Source organism: Scylla paramamosain, unplaced genomic scaffold, assembly GCF_035594125.1.
Source record: "Scylla paramamosain isolate STU-SP2022 unplaced genomic scaffold, ASM3559412v1 Contig17, whole genome shotgun sequence".
NCBI lineage: Eukaryota > Metazoa > Arthropoda > Malacostraca > Decapoda > Portunidae > Scylla > Scylla paramamosain.
In genome coordinates, this window is record NW_026973682.1 from 357523 (window position 1) to 370000 (window position 12478).

General features: G+C 41.8%; 1 long non-coding RNA gene across 1 annotated transcript in view; it reads right to left on the minus strand.

The window, feature by feature from the left end:
* Positions 1–621: 621 nt before the first annotated feature.
* The window catches only part of LOC135097314 (uncharacterized), a 16901-nt gene continuing 5044 nt past the window's right edge, over positions 622–12478 (minus strand). The window contains exon 3 of the long non-coding RNA XR_010265597.1: positions 622–1999. This is a non-coding gene — a long non-coding RNA (uncharacterized LOC135097314). The remainder of the gene's footprint in view (positions 2000–12478) is intronic.

A 12478-nucleotide genomic window follows, 5' to 3' on the forward strand; every position in this document is an offset into this window, starting at 1 on the left:
TAGTAGTAGTAGTAGTAGTAGTAGTAGTAGTAGTAGTAACAGTAGTAGTAGTGGAGTATCATTCTCATCCCTGTTCCCGTAATGCATAAAGTAGATAAACTCAAGAAAATTAAAACTGAATTTGTATGCATGGGATGTACGTATTCCGCCAGGGAGATGATTTTCATATCCGACACACACACACACACACACACACACACACACACACACACACACACACACACACACACACACACACACACACACGTGTATGCGTCACAAGTAGGAATGATAACATGTACTCGTATAACTTTTCTCTCTTTCCCTTTCATTTATTTTGTATCGTTTTGCTTCACTTCATCTTCTGTTATTTTATCAAGTGTAACTAAAATAAATGCATGTGAATAAGGAGGAAAATAATGACCTCCATCTTTCTCTCTGTTCACTTCACTCAACTTTTTCTTCCTTTTTGAAATATAGGAATTTAAAAATGAAAGAGTATATCACTCTATTGTTTACTTCTTTTTGAAATGTAGGTATCTGAAAATTAATCCATCAAGTCTAAGGAGGAAAATAATAACATACACCTTTCTCCCTTCACTGAAAACATAAGTATATTTTTGTTCTTTCTCCCTTCCATCTTTTTCTTCACTCCATTTTCTATTCCCTCTTGAAGTGTATCTAAAAAAAAAAATTGCACATGTCTGGGTTAGAAAATATAAACAGAAATATACCGTCCTCCCTTGTCTCATTTTAATTTTTCGCTTCACTCCTATTCTGTTTGGAAATGTATCTAAAAACAAGTGCTTATTGTGTCTAAGAAAAAAAAAATAACAAAAGTGCATCTTAGAAGAAAATAGCATCTTTCCCTTTTACTTATTATCATCTTTCTGCTTTACTCCACCTCTTCTTCCCTTACCTTTTATAAATGTATCTAGAATTGAACACTCATGCCTAAGGAAGAAAACAATAACGAAAAGTTCATCTCTGAAAAAAAAAATAATAATAATATCATACACTCTTCTCCCTTTACTTATTTTCATCTTTTCGCTTCAGTTCACCTTCCCTTGCCTTGCCTTTTAGAAATGTGTGCAGGTCGTGGGAAGTAAAGTATATCTGTGCGGTCAGTTTCATCCTGAGTTTAGCAGCAGCATCGTCTTCCTTTTTGCTTCCATTTATTGTTTTGCCTTAGCCGGTGCAAGTGCGTGCGGCGGTCAGAGCGAGTCAGGAGGCTTTCCACTGAATGGCGGGGTCGGGTATATGAACCCCGCTGGTCGCCTCGCCTCGCTTTGTTGAGGAGTAAGAGACGTCTAGAGAGCTGAGTCCAGTCGAGTCCAGCCCTCCAGGATCTGTCTTACTCTCAGGACGTGCTGCAACGCTGCTTTTTTTTTATATTTTTATTAGCAGTATGTTTGGTCAGTGTTTATAGGGTTCGGTTAGAGGTCTTGGAGAAGAAAACATATTAAGTCGTTCTGATCAAGGAAAGATATCTTTTCTCATTTTTCACTCATTCACTTTTGCTTTCTGCTTCCTGCTGATCAAAAACTATAGACGCAAGCAAATAAAGAGATGGCAACATTTGTCTAGCACTCAAACCATACAGTGTTCAAGTGTGCTGGAGCCTAAGCTGGAATGAATAATACCACGGAAAATTTGAGATCTCTTGATGAAATCACAGCGAAAATTATTTTGTTGGCAATGGTAAAACCCTATAGTACTTGAACCCTGAACGAAGCAAATCCCCATTCGCTTCACTTGAGCAGACAAGAGGAATTCAAATGTCAAGATTTAAAAAAAGGAAGAGCGAAGAAGAGCAGAGTGGGAGAATGGAAGGGAAGAACAAATGAGAGGAAGAAATAAAATATTGGGAGAGGGAAGAGTGAAAGGTCAATTTTCAGGGTCAGGTTCTGGGTTGGTTTAGTGTGGTGCTAACGAGCCGGTGCGTGGAGAGCTGTGCGGGGCTTGTGTTCCAGGCATCCCGCTGCGGTGTGAGGGGAGGAGCCCGCCACCGCGCTACTAACTGAAATGAAAAAAAAAAAAAATGTATTGTGAAGGATACTGTGAAGCGGTGAGGTTGGGTACTAACGAAAAAGAAAAAAATATTGCAAAATTGGCAGGAATGTACCGAGAGTTCTTTCTAATAAAATGAAGTAAAAGAGAATGCAATATAGATGCGGTGAGGCTTGCACGCAAATGAATGGACCAAAAAAATATATATATATATAAAAAAACCTGCCTAATGTTAAATGAATTATGGAAAGAGTATCACCAATAAAAGGAACTAAAAGAAAATGTAACATTGATGTGGTGAGGGTGCACGATAACAGAATCTGATGAACTATAGTAACATTGATGTGGTGAGGATGTGGTGAGGGTGCACGATAACAGATGAACTGTAAAGAATGTATTATGTTACGTGAAGTGGGACAAGAATTCTCACCAATAAAGCGAGATAAAAGAAAATGTAGTATGGATGTGGCGAGGGTGCACACTGATAGGTGGACAAAAAGAATACTTAATGATGAATAAGATGTGGCAGGAGTCCACACAAAATAAGACGAACTGAAGGAGAATCTACTATGGCTGCGTGAGTGCACACTTACAGGTGAATTAAAGGAATGTGTTAATATAAAAATGTGACACAATTTCTTACTCTAGGTGCATAAAAAGGAAACGTAGAATATGTGAGGTTGGATGTACATTAATGAAAGGACTTACAAATGAATATAACGCAAGAAAAGTTGTGTAGGAAGTTTTCACGAATAATTCAAGTCAAAGAAAATGTGTTGTGAGAAATGCTGTTCGGGTGTGTACAATAAACGGGCTAAGGGAATACATAATATTGGTAAAAAAATGTAAGTAAATCAATGAATAAAATAAATAAACTAATAAAGTAAATTGCTTTTATTTCTTTATGAAGAATTATTGATATCTCTGAGTGAAGTAATGAAAGAAAATGCAGACTGATCCAGAAAAAAAGAATAATAGTCTGAGAAAAAGCCATTAGTCACGTAAAGAGTTTTTGTTTATTTACGTTTATAAACATTCATGACTGAAATACTGATAGATGTGACAGGAGGGAGAGAGAGAGAGAGAGAGAGAGAGAGAGAGAGAGAGAGAGAGAGAGAGAGAGAGAGAGAGATTCAGCCTTTCTCTCACTTCTCTCTCACTCCACGCACGTCACAATTGCGTCACCACTCTCCCTTGACGTCACAGCCTCTCCCTCTCCCTCGTCTCCCTCCATTGCAGAGGTTCCCAACGCTGGAAACTGCCGCGGGTCTTACGTGAGAGAGAGAGAGAGAGAGAGAGAGAGAGAGAGAGAGAGAGAGAGAGAGAGAGAGAGAGAGAGAGAGTGCACCAGCAACAACTAAAACATGAAGATGAAGAATATGAATAAGAATAACAAGAACAAGAACAACAAAAACAACAACAACAATAATGATAGTAATAATAATAATTATTATAATAATAATAATAATAATAATAATAATAATAATAATAATAATAATAATAATCATCATAATAATAATAATAATAATGGTAATGGCAGTAATATTTCACAGATAATTAAGAAGACGTGGAGTGAAAACAGTGGACGGCTTAAGGCGCGTAATGTTTTTCTAAATTTGCTGAACGTAATAAATTTCTCGCCTCCTGTCTCTCTCTCTCTCTCTCTCTCTCTCTCTCTCTCTCTCTCTCTCTCTCTCTCTCTCTCTCTCTCTCTCTCTCTCTCTCTAGACCAGAAGAGCAAGAGAGAGAGAGAGAGAGAGAGAGAGAGAGAGAGAGAGAGAGAGAGAAGTACATGAATGCAAGAAGGCATGAAATTAAAGACGACAGGAACAAATTAATAAGGACAAATAAAGGAACTGAATTTCATACTCGCATTCTGAAATTGTTTGTTCTCCTAGTGACTGTTTTCAAAGGTCACAAATAGTCAGTTGGATTCTTGTTGATGTTTTCCTCATTAATGGTACTGAAACCCTGTTAACCCTTTGACTGCCATTGGTACACCTTTCCCTAATTAACAATCACTCTGAGGCATCTTTACTTGTTCTACAGCCACATCCAATCCTTTGAACTGGGAAGAAATTGAGAAATGTATTCTTTTTTCATCGCTAACTTTCTCGTAGACGCTTATAAAGACTTGACGCATTGCTTCTGGTTCTGCTGACTGTTGTGTGTGGCAGTGGAAGGGTTAGTCTGTCGCCACAATTATGAAACGATCCTTGAAAACGTCAGTAACTTCCTCTAATTCCTCGCGATTACGTATCACTACAACAGTGAAAGTGTCCTTGAAACGCTATTTAAAATTCCCTTAGAGATTTTATTCTCTTAAAATTTCATTCCGATCATGAAAGTATTTTTGAAAACTTTAATATCTACAACTGCAATACCTTCGAAAATCACAATAATTTCAACTACAGTCCTTTAATTGATGAAAGCACCTTTGAAACCTCCAATAATTTGTACTGGAGCTTGTTAAACTACAAATGGAATCATGAAAACCTCAATGAATTCGACTTAAACCTGTTAAATTACCACTGGAATCATGAAAAACCCAATAACTTCCAGCATGTTAAAACCACGAGAATCATAATAAAAAAAAAAAAAAAATGAAAACTCCCAATAACTTCCATTAGAGCCTTTAAAACTACCCCTGATAAAAAAAAAAAAAAAAAACACTCCAGTACCCTTCAGTATAGTACTGTCTGTCAAAGCATTCCAGATAAGACGTTTGGGGAAATGGTGTTTGTGTGTGTGTGTGTGTGTGTGTGTGTGTGTGTGTGTGTGTGTGTGTGTGTGTGTGTGTGTGTGTGTGTGTGTGTGTGTGTGTGTGTGTGTGTGTGTGTGTGTAGGTGTGAAAAAATAAAATCACTATGTTCATTTTGTTCACAGGGAGATTATAACCACTGCGGAGAATAGTGAAGTGTATGAAGTGTTTATGCAAAGTGTGCCTCATAAAATGACACTTTACGAAGGCCTGTGCAAAATTTAGTTAGTTTGAGTAAGATCCAAAATTTTCAGTCTCTCCACAAATTAGCAAAGAGATTTATGGATTGATTAAAAATGCTTATTAATTGCTCTCTCTCTCTCTCTCTCTCTCTCTCTCTCTCTCTCTCTCTCTCTCTCTCTCTCTCTCTCTCTCTCTCTCTCCTAATTAAAGTGACTAGGCCAATTATTTAATTAAAAATGGCGGGAAGGCGAGGAGGAAGAGGAGGAGGAGGAGGTGGAGGTGGAGGTGGAGGAGGAGGAGGAGGAGGAGGAGGAGGAGGAGGAGGAGGAGGAGGAGGAAGAAGAAGAAGAGGAGCTGTATTAGTAATAGCAACAGGAGGAGGAGGAAGAGGAAGATGAGGAGGAAGAAGAATAGTAGATAATAAAGCAAGAAAGGAGGAAAAGAATAAAGATAGAGAAATAGATGAATCAGATTTTCCTCTTATAAGTTTTGTGCTCTTTTTCTTTTTTCTCTTCTCTTTCCTTCATTCCCTTCTCCTCTCTGCTTCCTTCTCTCATTACTTTCCTTTTTTTTCTTCCAACTGCTTTCTTTCCTCCTGTCCTTTTAACCCTTCTTCTTCATATTCACTTCCTATCAAGTTTTTTCCCCCGTTTTAATTTTTTTCCTCTCTATATCCTAATCTCTTTCTTTAATTTTTCTCTTTTTTTCCTATGATTTCATTTTTTTTCTTTCAGCTCTTTATCTGGTAGAATTTCGTCTGTTTCTCAATTCTGTTAATCTCTCTCTCTCTCTCTCTCTCTCTCTCTCTCTCTCTCTCTCTCTCTCTCTCTCTCTCTCTCTCTCTCTCTCTCTCTCTCTCTCTCTCTCTCTCTCAATTTTCCACCCGAATTTTGTTAGTGGTAGGAAATGGACAGAAAGAGAGAGAGAGAGAGAGAGAGAGAGAGAGAGAGAGAGAGAGAGAGAGAGAGAGAGAGAGAGAGAGAGAGAGCATGTACAATCATTTCCCTTTTCAGTGTGTGTGTGTGTGTGTGTGTGTGTGTGTGTGTGTGTGTGTGTGTGTGTGCTCTCTTTCCTGATATCATTAATCGTGAAAAGGACCACAGCCTACGCACACACACACACACACACACACACACACACACACACACACACACACACACACACACACACACACACTGAATGAGGGAAACACGAAAAGTCTATTTTATCTCAAAGGAATTTGAGTGAAAACTGAAAGCAAGATACGAGAAGAGAGAGAGAGAGAGAGAGAGAGAGAGAGAGAGAGAGAGAGAGAGAGAGAGAGAGAGAGAGAGAGAGAGAGAGAGAGAGAGAGATGCAAGGAGGAGAGAATGAGATAAAGATAGGAGTGAAGAGCAGAAGGAAAGAAAGGAAGGAGGGAAAGGAAGAAATGAAGAGAACGAAAGAAGGAAGGAAGGAAGGAAGGAAAGAAAATGAGAGAGAAGAAAGGAAAGGAAGGAAGAAAGGTGTAAAGAACAAGAAATGAAAGGAAAGGAAGGAAAGAAGGAGGGAAGACGAAAAGACAAGAATGAAGTGCAGGAAGAAAAAAAGAAAGAAGGAAGGAAGGGAGGAAAGAAGAAAAGGAAGCTGAAAAAAAGTTGAAAAAGAAGAAAACCGAAAGAGAGAGAAGGAGAGAGATAAAGAAAGAAAGAAGGTGAAAAGGAAAGGAGGAAGAAAGAAAGGCGAAAGGAAAGGAAAGGAGGAAGAAAAGAAGAAAGGAAGGAAAAGAGGACAAGAGATACAGGAAAAGAGGCGAGGAGGAGGCAAAAATGAGTGGTGGTGTAAAATATCACATCCTCTGGGGCTTCAAAACGAACTCGTATGCTCAGAAAAAGATCACATATTTCCCACCATCTCGCTCTCTCTCTCTCTCTCTCTCTCTCTCTCTCTCTCTCTCTCTCTCTCTCTCTCTCTCTCTCTCTCTCTCTCTCTTTATCTAAACAATTAAACACACATGTTCATTGTGGCCTCTGCTAAAGTTATCTTTGTGGTGTATAACTATTTTAAAGCATTACTGTGTGTGGTATAATAAATATTAATATTTTGCTAAGATGTATAGGCACATGTATGTAACCAGTGATTAAATCAATGTATAAGTAATAAGCAAATAAATAGATTAATAAACTAGAAAATGATATGGTTATATATGTACAGTACTTACAATAGAGGTCATGTGCATCTATATGGCAAGTTCACCGGAGGTCAGACACGACCATATTTTTGTGTCTTTCTTATGGAGGGTTGAGAGTCTGAAGGCGTAACCACTTGTGTGTGGACACTTTCATCTGCTGTGTGGACAGACGTCGTACGTCCACCACAGCCGTGAGGGTGTTCCACCACACTACAGTGGCGGAGGAGAAGGCCCGTTGGTGGGTGCTGGAGCGAGACCCTGGCACCTCCAAGAGGAGATCGTTGCTCAATACCGTTCTCGTATTGCTCATAGATCTCCTCCAGGTAGCCCTCAGGTCTGCTAGGTGAGGAACATTCTGGATCTGCGCCTTATGAAGCACTGTCAGCGCTGCAACTTTCCGGCGATGATCCAGAGTGTCCCTCAGCACCGGCCCATCCTTCTGTATCTGCTGCTGCTGCTGCTGTTGTCGCTGCCGCCACGGTTGCTGGCGAGGCTGCGTCTGTCTGGCGCCACTGATGAGGCGCTCTGCCCTCCTTTGCACTTTGTCCAGCAAGTAGAGATGACATTGGGCACTGGACATCCACGTGAGCGGCGCGTACTCCATGATGGGCCTGACCTGAGCCTTGTACAGGGTCAGGAGGCCATCGGAGTCAAGGAGGTGCCTCAGACGCCTCAACAGTGTCACCTTCTGAGACACTTTTCGGGCCACGTCCTCGAGGTGACGGTCGAAGAGCAGCCGCGAGTCCACCTCCACGCCAAGGATGTTTACGCTGTCCTGCAGAGGGATGCTGTTGTCTCCCATCTTCAGCCTTCCACGCACCTCACGCGCGTCCTCGTGAGAGTGGGACACCACCATGGCCTGAGTCTTTTCGGGGGCAAACTTGACTTGCCACCGGTCGCCCCAGGCCATGATGTCTGAGAGCAGTGCATTGACTCTCTCTCTCTCTCTCTCTCTCTCTCTCTCTCTCTCTCTCTCTCTCTCTCTCTCTCTCTCTCTCTCTCTCTCTCTCTCTCTCTCTCTCTCTCTCTCTCTTAGTCTTTACCTTATCATTTTCTCTTTCCCCACTCTTCTTTCTTCTTAATATCTCCTTTCTCATTCCTTCCTCTTTCACTCTCCCCTCACTTGCTCTCTCTAGTTATCATTCCTCTCATTTTCCATTTCTAATTCTCTTCCTCTTAGCATCCTCCTTCTCATTCCCTTCCCTTCACTCTCCCCCGCCTGTTGTGCTCTGACCCACTTCCCATCGCCACGGGAAGACACAGGACACAGAGATACGCTCAACATTCTTGACCTTTTCCTGACCTCTAATCCTTCTGCTTATGCCGTCAGCCTTTCTTCTTCGTTGGGCTCCTCCTATCACAATCTCATATTTTTATCTTGTCCTATCGCTCCAATCCCTCCTCAGGATCCCCCTAAGCGAAGGTGCCTCTGGCGTTTTGCCTCTGCTAGTTGGAGGGACCTGAGGAGGTATTTTGCTGATTTTCCTTAGAATGACTACTGCTTCCGTGTCAGAGACCCGTCTTTGTGTGCTGAGCGCATAACAGAGGTGATAGTGTCTGGCATGGAGGTATACATTCCTCACTCTTTTTCTCGTCCTAAACCTTCTAAACCTTGGTTTAACACAGCTTGTTCTCGTGCTATACATGATAGAGAGGTGGCCCACAAAAGGTACTTAAGCCTTCCATCACCAGAATCTCATGCACTTTATATTTCTGCCCGGAACCATGCCAAGTCTGTTCTCCAACTAGCCAAAAACTCCTTCATTAACAGAAAATGTCAAAACCTTTCAAGATCTAACTCCCCTCGTGATTTCTGGCATCTAGCCAAAAATATCTCCAATATCTTTGCTTCTTCTTCTTTCCCTCCTCTATTTCAACCAGATGGCACCACTGCTATCACATCTATTTCTAAAGCTGAACTCTTCGCTCAAACCTTTGCTAAAAACTCTACCTTGTACGATTCTGGGCTTGTTCCTCCTTCTCCTCCACCCTCTGGCTACTTCATGCCACGTATTAAAATTCTTCGCAATGATGTTTTCCATGCCCTCGCTGGCCTAAACCCTCGGAAGGCTTATGGACCTGATGGGGTCCCTCCTATTGTTCTCCGAAATTGTACCTCCGTGCTTGCACCTTGCCTAGTCAAACTCTTTCAGCTCTGTCTGTCAACATCTACCTTTCCTTCTTGCTGGAAGTTTGCCTATATTCCACCTGTTCCTAAAAGGGGTGACCGTTCTAATCCCTCAAACTACGGTCCTATTGCATTAGTTTCCTGCCTATCTAAAGTTTTTGAATCTATCCTCAACAGGAAGAATCTTAAACATCTATCACTTCACAACCTTCTATCTGATCGCCAGTATGGGTTCCGTCAAGGCCGCTCTACTGGTGATCTTCTGGCTTTCCTTACTGAGTCTTGGTCATCCTCTTTTAGAGATTTTGGTGAAACTTTTGCTGTTGCCTTGGACATATCAAAAGCTTTTGATAGAGTCTGGCACAAAGCTTTCATTTCCAAACTACCCTCCTACGGTTTCTATCCTTCTCTCTGTAACTTCACCTCAAGTTTCCTTTCTGACCGTTCTATTACTGCTGTGGTAGACGGTCACTGTTCTTCTCCTAAATCTATTAACAGTGGTGTTCCTCAGGATTCTGCCCTGTCACCCACTCTCTTCTTATTATTCATTAATGATCTTCTAAACCAAACTTCTTGTCCTATCCACTCCTACAGTGATGGTACCACCCTGCACTTTTCCACGTCTTTTCATAGACGTCCAACCCTTCAGGAGGTAAACATATCTATCACGCAGGGAAGCCACAGAACGCTTGACTTCTGATCTTTCTAAAATTTCTGATTGGGGCAGAGCAAACTTGGTATTGTTCAATGCCTCAAAAACTCAATTCCTCCATCTATCAACTCGACACAACCTTCCAGACAACTATCCCCTATTCTTCAATGACACTCAACTGTCCCCCTCTTCTACACTGAACATCCTCGGTCTGTCCTTTACTTAAAATCTGAACTGTAAACTTCACATCTCATTTCTAGGTAAAACAGCTTCTATGAAGTTAGGTGTTCTGAGACTTCTCCGCCAATTTTTTTCACACCCCGAGCTGCTAACTCTGTACAAGGGCCTTATCCGTCCATGTATGGAGTATGCTTCACATGTCTGGGGGGTTCCACTCATACTGCTTTTTTAGACAGGGTGGAATCAAAAGCTTTTCGTCTCATCAACTCCTTTCCTCTAACTGACTGTCTTCAGCCTCTCTCTCACCGCCGCAGTGTTGCATATCTAGCTGTCTTCTATCGCTTTTTTCATGCTAACTGCTCTTCTGATCTTGCTATCTGGATGCCTCCCCTCCTTCCGCGGCCTCGCTGCACAAGACTTTCTTCTTTCTCTCACCCCTATTCTGTCCACCTCTCTAACGCAAGAGTTAACCAGTATTCTCAATCATTCATCCCTTTCTCTGGTAAACTCTGGAACTCACTGCCTGCTTCTGTATTTCCACCTTCCTATGACTTGAATTCCTTCAAGAGGGAGGTTTCAAGACACTTATTCATCAATTTTTGACCACTGCTTTGACCCTTTTATGGGACTGCCATTTCAGTGGGCATATTTTTTTGTATTGGATTTTTGTTGCCCTTGGCCAGTGCCCTTCCTACTTAAAAAAAAAAAAAAAATGTATAGGCGACATCATTAATATAGCAATGTTAATACTTGTGAAATGATTATAATTTATCATTGAAAGCCAAAGTGTACTCGCTACACAGCAAACCATTCAGGCAAATCTTAACGAGTGTTTGCTGTCAGTGAGGCGAGAGTGAAGTGTCGCCTTTCACGCCTCAGCGAGCCACACTCTGGCCTCCTGCCGGGGTAGTGTGTGTCACCTCATAGGAAAGCATACTCGCCTCACACATGACACCTCCGCCACCAGATCATGTGTTCGTTTATCTGTCTGTCTGTCTCTAATATCAGTTGATATGCACGTGGATACAATTTAATTACTGATTTATTTTTATATCTTTACTTCGGTCCACCGCCCGGCCCATCACAAGTCTCCGGAGGATGGTTGCCACCCTTCATGTACAGCGCTGGTGGAATACATGCCTTGTCCTTGCCTGCTAGTTTGTCAATGTTCTCGCAAGAAAAATATATCACACAGTGTATATACCAAAGTATATATCGTTTTATCTAAATCATCATTTTATCTAAATGAGACGTTGATCAAACATTTAATGGCAATGATGCAGACGTTGTAATGAAGATGAACACAAACACCACGTGACTGCGTGACGCGAGTGGCACAACAAACAATAACAACACACAGCTCGCTCAGTGGGCGTGGTCTTAAGAGTATGATCACTCGGGAACGAAGACACCAAAACGCCTGTAACATAATTCCTTTTTACTTATAGAACTACTAAGATACTCTCATGTATAACACAACTCTTTATTTTTCCACCATCATGGCGACTCCTACACCAGCCTCAGAGTCCCCATCTGGGGAGGGGACCATAAATGTCCCCAGGTCGGACTGCCTTTCTGTCGACGACCCTAAGTGTCTTGACACCCTCCTCAACTTTTTCTTCATTAATTTGTGCAACATTCGCGGTCTAAGATCTAATTTTCAATCTGTAGAACACCACCTCTCCTCTTCTAAACTTCATTTTCTTTTCCTCACTGAAACTCAGGTGTCTGAAGCAACTGACAGTAGCCTCTTTTTCTGTTCCCTCCTACTTTCTCTATCCTCATTTTCGATCCAAAGCTGGATGATGCGTTTATGTGTGAAACGACTTAATCTGCTCTTGTGCCCACGCTCTTGAATCTTCCGAGTTTTCCACCATCTGGCTACGACTACAGAGTCACTCTCCAACTAAATTTATCTGTGCTGTATACCTCTCACCTAACTCCTCTGTTTATAAGAAATTCTTTGACTACTTAACTTCCAAAGTGGAGCACATTCTGACTCTCTTCCCTTTTTTACAGATCTCCGTTCTTGGAGACTTCAATGTTCACCACCAGCTTTGGCTTTCCTCCCTCTTCACTGACCATCCTAGTGAACTAGACTTCAACTTTGCTATCCTCCACGACCTAGAGCAATTGGTGCAACACCCTACTCGTATTCCTGACCGTCTTGGAGATACGCCCAACATTCTTGACCTTTTCCTGACCTCTAATCCTTCTGCTTATGCTGTCACCCTTTCTTTTCCGTTGGGCTCCTCCCATCACAATCTCGTATCTGTATTTTGTCCTATCGCTCCAATCCCTCCTCAGGATCCCCCTAAGCGAAGGTGCCTCTGGCGTTTTGCCTCTGCTAGTTGGGGGGACCTGAGGAGGTATTTTGCTGATTTTCCTTGGAATGACTACTGCTTCCGTGTCAGAGACCCGTCTTTGTGTGCTGAG